A 9,536-nucleotide genomic window follows, 5' to 3' on the forward strand; every position below is an offset into this window, starting at 1 on the left:
AGCACACCATGACCTTCCCACATTCTTATAAATATGCTGTCATGATAGGTAAAGGTAAAATTTCCCCTCGCACATATGTGCTAGTCATTCCCAACTCTAGGGGGTGGTGCTCATCTCCATTTCAAAGCTGAAGAGCCAGCGCTATCTGAAGACGTCTCCGTGGTCAGGTGTCCAGCACGACTAAATGCCAAAGGTGCACAGAACACTGTTACTTTCCCAGCAAAGGTGGTTCCTATTTTTCTACTTGCATTTGTACATGCTTTCGAACTGCAACCTTTCTGATCAACAAGCTCAGCATCTTAGCCACTGCGTCCCTTTTGTCACGATAAGTCCTATGAAATATTTTACTTCATTTATGTGTCTCTCTTCCCTTCAAACTGCTAAAAAATTGCCTTTCCATAATTATTGTACTATTGAATTGGAATGTCCTGCTTTGGCTCAGCTGAACAATCCATATTAGTCACCTGCTCCTGCAGGGGAAAACCGATTGAGCTATATGAAGTCTGGAAGGTTTTCATGTTCTTTTTTTCCCCTCCTATACCTTAACTACAATTTTTAAAGAGATTTTCTTTATTACACAACGAAGAAATAATGTGCAAAAAATGTGAGCTATTAGATGCAAATTAAACTCTTGAAGCAACGTCTTTCAATAGACGTCAAGATATACTGTGGCATATATACTATAGTCATTACTGAAATAAAGAAGTTCTTAAATTTCTGAATTCAGCCAGTTATATCCTGGTTTAAGTTAAATATACCCTGCAAAAATCTTCATAGAAGAGAATCTTTTTGTCTCCTTGCCATAGGAAAGTTAAAGGAGTGATGACAGCTATTATTTAGTGATGACAACCATCAGGATTGTATGAAATAATTGAACTGACTGTGTGTGAATGTTGAAGCATTTTTAAGAAATAATCATGCTAATAAAACCCATCATGACAATTTCTGTAGCAAACTTTGGAAATGAGCTGAATCAACTTCTAGATATCACAATAGCATTGGGAGATGTTATATTCTAAATCTCCCAGATCTGATATGCCCAAAACAATATGTGGCTTTTTAGAAAAATAACACTGGACGACAAAGACTTTGCTTCCTGAACACTTCTGAGTATATGTTATAGAATTCTGGCTGCTAATCACAAAAATAACCTGCAATTTAATCTATCACGACTCATTTTATCAGAACTTTTTAGTTTTTCACAATAGTAATATACACCCTTCAGCGCTCTACATGGGGCAGCCCTTGAAGAGCATTCAGAGACTTCAGCTTGTCCAGAATGCAGCCACGCGAGCGATTGTGGGTGTACCTCGGTTCACCCACGTAACACCTATCCTCCGCGAGCTGCACTGGCTGCCTATTGGTCTTCAGATATGCTTCAAGGTGCTAGTCGTCACTTATAAAGCCCTTCATGGTATTGGACCTGAGTACTTGAGAGACCGCCTGCTGCCAATTACCTCCAACAGACCTATTAGATCCCACAGATTAGGCCTCCTCCGAATTCCATCTACTGGCCAATGCCGATTGGCTACCACCCGGAGGAGGGCCTTCTCTGTGGCTGCTCCGGCCCTCTGGAACGAGCTCCCCGTGGAGATTCGAACCCTCACCACCCTTCAGGCTTTCCACAAAGCCCTTAAAACCTGGTTGTTCCAACAGGCCTGGGGCTGACGGATTCCCCGCCCCTGCTCGAATTGCGTGATTGTTGAGTGTTTTTTTAAATTGTTTGTAGTTGTTTGTCCATTGTTTTTCCTTCTGTTTGTATTCCCCCCCCCCCTATTTTGGTTTGTGAGCCACCCTGGGTCCCTCTGGGAATAGGGCGGCATAGAAATCCAATCAATCAATCAATCAATCAATCAGTACCTATCGGCTATGCTGTCCCCATGAAAGAAACATACAGAAGTGTTGTTGAAGCACATCCAGTATACAAACTACAACTAAGATCTAAAAGTAGTGGCTCTGCTACTTGGAATGCAGCTCGGATGTATGAAGTACTTTGTTACATATATGAATTGGACAACCACGAAAGAGAGCTGCATTACATTAAACAGGAATAGCCATTCTGAAAGATTTGTTTCCAGGTTCTGAAATATATATATGAACCACTTGTTGATCTAACAAAAATATTTTTTGCCTCTGCGTCACATAAAACCTAAGCTGTTGAAAATTTTTGCGAAAGCAATGAACAAGGAAGGTGAAGATTTTCATTATTTGAGACAGAGGTTTCCAAAAACAGCTGGTACCAAGTTTAAGGAAGGCAGTTTAGATCCACAGATGAAATATGATAACATTGACAACGAGTTAGAAGAAATTTTGAAAGTATTTGAGGTTGTGGAGGATTTTCTGGGTGGAGTGCCAAACTATGTTCAGCTGATGGACAAACTTCTTTCAGCATATAAGACCGTGAAGTGCAATATGTCACTGATGATTAATTTTCTGCATTCACAATTGAAACGCTTTCCTGAAAATCTAGATGCAGTCCCTGATAAACATAGTGAAAGTTTTCACCAGGATGTTGCCAGAGGACATTGGAAAAATGGTATGGGAGCAAGTGGAATCCATCAAGTTTGGCTGACTACTGTTGTGCTACACTACAGAGAGATGAATCAAATACTGACCACAAATGAAAAGCAGCAACAAAACACCTTTAAAAGGTAAAGGTTCCCCTTGCACACATGTGCTAGTCATTCCCAACTCTAGGGGGCGGTGCTCATCTCTGTTTCAAAGCTGAAAAGCCAGCGCTTTCAGAAGATGTCTCAAGATGTCTCAGAAGATGACTTTCCTTTTTTTTTTTTAATCTTCTTTGTTTTAAGATATTTTAGATTGTGTTTGTTAAAAAGCTATACCGTGTACGGGCTCTGGGAAGTCGGGGGGAGGGAAGGGAGGTGGGGTTTTATGGGGAGGGGGGAGGGGGGAAATATAATATGTGTTAGATCCTAAAGCACATGAATTGCACTCGTATACTGTGGCTTTTTAATGTTAGTGTAAAAATAGGACAAGCTGAATATATTGATAGACAATAGAAATACACCGAAGGGAGGAGTAGAGCGAAAGAAGAAAGAGGGGTAGAGAGGGTGGGAGAGAGGATTGGAGGCAGGAGGAGAAGGAAGGGAGGGAATGTAGTGGGAGAGAGGAGTGATAGAGGGGGAGGGGAAGTAGGAAGTAGAGGGGAATGTTGGAAGGAAGAATGAAAGTTGGAGGGGGCGAAAGTGGGTGTATGGTGGGTCAAGGTGGTATATTGGGTTTGTATTTTGGGGGGTATTGTCTACAAAAGGGAGGGCTATGTTTATTATTCAATGTTATATGCCCCGGTTATGCACAGTATACATGTGATTGTATGGAATGAAATGGAAATAAACATATTTTTTTTTAAAAAAAGAAGATGTCTCAATGGTCATGTGGCTGGCATGACTAAACACTGAAGGTGCATGGAATGCTGTTACCTTCCCACCAAAGGTGGTTCCTATTTTTCTACTGGCATTTTTACATGCTTTCAAACTGCTAGGTTGGCAGAAGCTGGGACAAATAACGGGAGCTCACTCCGTTACGCGGCGCTAGGGATTCGAACCGCCAAACTGTTGACTTTTCTGATTGACATGCTGAGTGTCTCAGCCACTGAGCCACCGCGTCCCTCTAACCCTATTGAATTTATGCAGCATGTTAGAAACATCATGCAGTTAAATACATTATAGTAATTAAAAGTTAATTTCTTATTTCTCAGGATTTCTATGTGATACAATCATTCTGAAATTATATTTATGTTCAGTTTGATGAAGGGATCTATCATAATCACCAAAGGTTTTTCAGGAAACAAGAAGAAAAAAATGCTGTCCACATGTTTGGATTTGATTCTAAAAAGTTGTTTCAGATTGAGCACGAACTTGTCTGTTTCTGGAATTGGTAGATTCCAAAAGAAATGGCATGGCATAGTTGCTTCACTGGGACCTCAATAGATGCAACATGTTCATTCTCTCTAAGGGTTTTTTTTGTGGGGGGGGGGTTAGAATGAAATCTGAAGCATTGCAGAACACTTATGGGATAATATAATCCATTTTATTTTGTTTTTGTTTTTTTTAAATACAAATAATGCAAACATAATAAATGTAAAAAAAGAAAAAGGTTACAGTACACCCCCACCCTCCGGAGACCTTATATTTCTTCATCTATAACAACTAAAAGATATACAATATATTCCAATTGTGCCCTTATCCCCTCCAAACCAGTAAACTGTATATTCTTGAGTAGGTTTATTCCCTTTGCCTTCCACCAACACTGATTTTATAAAATTCCCCCCATATTTCATTATAATTATTTGCTTTGATCATCCCTTTTTAAAATTTAATTTCTGTTGTTAATTTATCATTTGTTGCCATACTCCAAATTTCATTATACCAGTGACATGCGGTGAGCTTCATGGCCGGTGAGGCAAGCACGAAAGCCCCACCAAAGCCCCAGCACCGCATCCACCATAGAGTGGCACTGGGACCCGCTCTATGGTGGATGTGGCACCGAGGCTATAAAGCCCTGCTGCCGGGGCCCTGCCGCGGCGGCAGGGCTATAAAGTGGTGGCAGGCACTGGTGGCAGGACTTTAAAGGGTCCCGTTCTATGGCGGATGGTGCCAGGACTTTAAAGTCCTGCTGTCGGTGCCTGCTGCCACTTCAAAGCCCTGCTGCCGGGCAGGGCCCCGGCAGCAGGGCTTTAAAGTCCCGGCGGTATCCACCACAGAGCGGGACCCAATCCTGCTCTATGGCAGACGCGGCGCTGGGACTTTAAAGTCCTGCCGCCGGTGCATGCCGCCACTTTAAAGCCCTCCCACCACGGCAGGGCTCCGGCAGCAGGGCTTTAAAGTCCCGGCGCTGACCGCCATAGAGCGGCTCCCAGTCCCAGGACTTTAAAGTCCTGCCGCCAGGGCCCTGCCTCCACTTTAAAGCCCTGCCATCGGAGCCTGAGCGGCAATGATTCCCCCCTCCCCAGCCAGCCAGCACACCCAGCCCATTCCTCCCCCCACCACCGCTGTGTCCAACAGGCCAGGCGTCTCACATTTATGGCCGACATAAACACGAGACACCTGGCCTGTTGGACACAGTGGCGAGAACATCTCTGCCACTGCCGCGCTCCGCCGCCTCGCCCCCTGAAAGAAACACACACACACACACACACAAATTCCTCACAAAAAATTACAAATTAAATTATCATTTCGAATCCCCCCCTCCCTCCGTCCAATCCACATACCTTTTCCAGCTGTGAATTTCAACTCTCCTCTTGTCCGCCCGTCATGATGAAAATGTAAAAAATTAAATAAAAAAGCAACTTACTTAGGCAAGACTGCCAAGGCATGATTTGCTGCTCCCAGATCAGGAGGCGGGAGAATCACGTGCCTCCTTTGCATAAGGAATTTTTCGCCTTTTAACCCTTGCTTAACTCTGAGCAAGGGTTCAAAGGCGAAAAATTCCTTATGCAAAGGAGGCCCATAGTTCTCTCGCCTCCCCCTGCAGTTAGCACTAAGCAGACTCAGAGTCACTGTGACTCTCGAGTCTGGCAGCAACTACCTTAGTCTTTTTCCTTTTAATGTTTCTTTTCTTTTCCTCATGACACTGGTGAGGCCCCGCCACCCCTGCCTCCCCTGACTGCACGTCTCTGCATTATACCATTCTTTTCTTTGAATATCCCCATTTCATCCCCAATATTTAGCCATCACTAACCTAGCTGCCATTATCAAATTTACAAGCAATTCCTTTTTTGTTTCATTTATACCCCGTTTTTCCACCACCAACAGTAATGCAATTCTCGGTGACATGTCTAAATTTACGTTCATTTTGCAGAGCTTTGTCATAACTATCTATGAACACTGGACAATCATAATGGCAGTTTTTAAATCATTTTCCCTGGAACAATTCTAGTAAGGTCAGCAGAATAGTAGTGGATTATGGTGTTCCAGTAGAGAAGTTCAATGTGCCAGAAGAACAGATTTATTTATATATTGAAATAGGGATGGACTTGTTTAATGGTAGACAACTTGATACGGATCATTAGTAGCAACTGGCTCATCAACTTTTGATTCTTTGCAAAGTATCCGTAGCTTTAAAAAGAATTGGAGGTATTCTATTTCAAAGCTCTTTTTCAAATCCCATCCAACTGAAATAATATTTACAGCTCTAAATCAGCTTTTTGGGGTTGGCACAATAAAGGTTTTTTTTTCATACCAGCAACTTTTTTTAAAAAATAAAAAAGATGCTGATATGAATTAACTTTCATATTTAAACTCCCAAAACTTACTCACTTTTTTTTGCAATTAAAACTTTTTTATTTAGTTTATCAAAGTACAAACTGCAAAGGGGAAAAAAAAACCATGGAAAAGTAAGAAGAGAGGAAGGGGGAAAGAGGGTGTATTGTCAGCTCCTCTCCATTAATTAATTAGGAAAGAAAGACCACGAGACTCCATGTGTAGAAATCAAATGTACTTTTACTAATTAAGAATGGTTAAAAGGCAAAGCATAGCGAAGTCTGATTAATTAGGCGCGAAAGCAGTTGATATATAGAATAGCCCATTCCCCACCCCTTGGCATCACGGTCCCAGTCCAATCATAAGTCTTCCAAATGTCAGGTGTGAGATAACTTCAAAAGGCATCACGAAGATGGAATGTCGGTGCCGTTAGACCTGGCGGGAAACACCCACGCATGCGCAGTCCGACCAGTCGGTGAACTCCAGAACCTTCCACCAGCACAATGAGTAACCCCTCGCAAATACCATGCCCTCCCTCCCCGTTTCATGGCAGCTGAAGCGATAGCAAAGCAGAAGCTGACAGGTATAGTGTAATGGGAATAAAAAAGAAAAAAGGCACCAACTTCCGACTGTCTTTGGCACAAAGATAACAACATTACAACTACATTTTTTTGCTTTTGCACAGGAACATATACAAGCCATTTCTATAACAATAAACTTGTCTAATTTACAAAAACAGAATCAAAGTTTCACTTTTTTTTCTCACTGCAAACACAAAATCCAGAAGCAATTTCAAACTAGAGACAAAATTAAATATAATCTCTTACTTGGATAAAAGAAACCTTTTAACCATCTTGGCTTCTCCTTGATGTGGGGAATGATCTATCATTCATTCTCATATTTTCAAATCTAGTCCATAATATTTTACCAACTTTAAAATCTTGTTCAGCATTATTTAAAAAAAAACCGGCACACCCGTGTTTACATACAAACTTACTTTTAAATTTTCTCTATTTGCCCTATAACTTATTCAGGAAGAAATCATTTTGCAAGCTTGACCTTGTTGTACCAAGATCAGTTGGATGGAGTGGAAATTCATAAATCAAAGCAAGAATTTAGCCCAGACACAAACATACATAATTTTTCAAACAAAATGCAAAATAAAATTAAATAAGAGAATAAAATAAAATAAATCACAACATATATACAAAATTGAAAGCAACCCACAACTGTCTACATACTACACAGATTTACACCAAAGATTATATATTACACTATATTCCCCAAACTACCAAATCATCTAATAATCAATTTGTCTTTCTCTCTTTTTCCCCTACCTTATACTAATTTAAATCATTTTAACTAAACATCTGATGATGTGAGTTATAGCTCAAAAAATCAGATTAACAGAAAAACAGAATTAGAAGAAACCTTGGATCAGTGGTGAAATTCAATTTTTTTCCTTACTGGGTTCTGTGGGCGTGGCTTGGTTTCCTGTGACTGAGTGGGTGTGGCCAACTCAACATCACTCACTCCTATACCCACTCAGTCACATGACCACCACCACCACCACCAAGCCACGCCCGCAGAACCCAGTAAGGAAAAAAATTGAATGTCTATATACCTATTTTCTGCTGAGGCCTGGCCTAATCGCTCCCTGCTCTCCCTTCACCAAGCGATGCATCCTTATTTCCTCCCATACTGCGCCTGGCTGCCAGGGAAGGCAAGCTAGGGCTAAGCTGTCACCACTAGGCTCCCTGCCAGCCTACATCTCATCCCCCTTGTTGAGAAATGCCTGCAGCCACAACCTCTTTTTTTTGGTGCGGCTGGAGGTGCTTCTTGTGTCAAAAGATGTGGTGGCTGCAGGCTCCTTGCAGTGAAAATTACCGCTTCTTGAATGTGCCAATGCCCTGTTCCATGTGCTGGCTGCGCACGTACACAAAGTTGCCTGTTTGTGCCGTGTGTGTGTGTGCGTGAATGAATGCCTGGCATTCATTTATTCACTGTTGGGCAGCTTCATGTCCTGAGCATGCAGAATTAAAAGGTAAGATTTGATCCAGGAGTGTGTACTGGAGCAGTCAGCCTTGAGTCCATATTCAGCATAATAACAGCAAAGATAAAACTTATAGGTTGTCAAATTAAAGTAAGGTTCTACATTTAGGCAAGAAAAACGAAATGCACAGGTACAGTGTAGGTGGTACCTTGCTCAATAGTAGCAAATGTGAGAGGGATCTTGGAGTCCTAGTGGACAACCATTTAAATATGAGCCAGCCGTGTGCAGCAGCTGCCAAAAAAGTCAACACAGCTCTAGGCTGCATAAACAGAGGGATAGAATCAAGATCCTGTGAAGTGTTAATACCACTTTATAATGACTTGGTAAGGCCACCATTGGAATACTGCATTCAGTTTTGGTCACTACAATATAAAAAAGATGTGGAGACTCTAGAAAGAGTGCCGAGAAGAGCAACAAAGATGATTAGGGGACTGGAGGCTAAAGCATATGAAGAATGGTTGCAGGAACTGGGTATGTCTAGTTTAATGAAAAGAAGGACTAGGGGAGACATATCTCAGGGGTTGCCACAAAGAAGAGGGAGTCAAACTGTTCTCCAAAGCACCTAAGGATAGAACAAGGGGTGAAAACTAATCAAGGAGAGAAGCAACTTAGAATTATGGAGAAATTTCCTGACAGTTAGAACAATTAATCAGTGGAACAACTTGCCTCCAGAAGTTGTGAATGCCCCAACACTGGAAGTTTTTAAGAAGGTGTTGGATAACCATTTGTCTGAAGTCATGTAAGGTTTCCTGCCTAGGCAGGAGGTTGGACTAGAAGACCTCCAAGGTCCCTTCCAACTCTTTTATTCTATTCCATTCTAAATAGGGAAATCAGAGAATGTGTGAAGCCTTAAGCAATAGTAACCTTCAAGATGCTGAACAGCTCTTATAGTCAGGCTAGTGAACAAGGTAATAAAGCAGCTGATCTGGGTACTTGAGAGACCGCCTGCTGACAATTACCTCCCAAAGACCCATTAGATCACACAGGGTTGGCCTCCTCCGGGTTCTGTCTACTAGCCAATGCCACCTGGCTACTACCCGGGGGAGGGCCTTCTCTGTGGCAGCTCCAGCCCTCTGGAACGAAACTCCCCGCAGGGATTCGGACCCTCACCTCTCTCCAGGCCTTCCGAAAAGCCGTCAAAACCTGGCTTTGCCGGCAAGCCTGGGGTTGATGAGTTCCCCTCCCCTCTCGACTTGTGTGGTTGCGTGATTCTTGCTTATTTTAATTATCTGTATTCTGTTCTATGTTCCCCTTTTTGAGTT

The sequence above is a fragment of the Thamnophis elegans genome, chromosome 15, assembly GCF_009769535.1.
Source record: "Thamnophis elegans isolate rThaEle1 chromosome 15, rThaEle1.pri, whole genome shotgun sequence".
Lineage (NCBI taxonomy): Eukaryota > Metazoa > Chordata > Lepidosauria > Squamata > Colubridae > Thamnophis > Thamnophis elegans.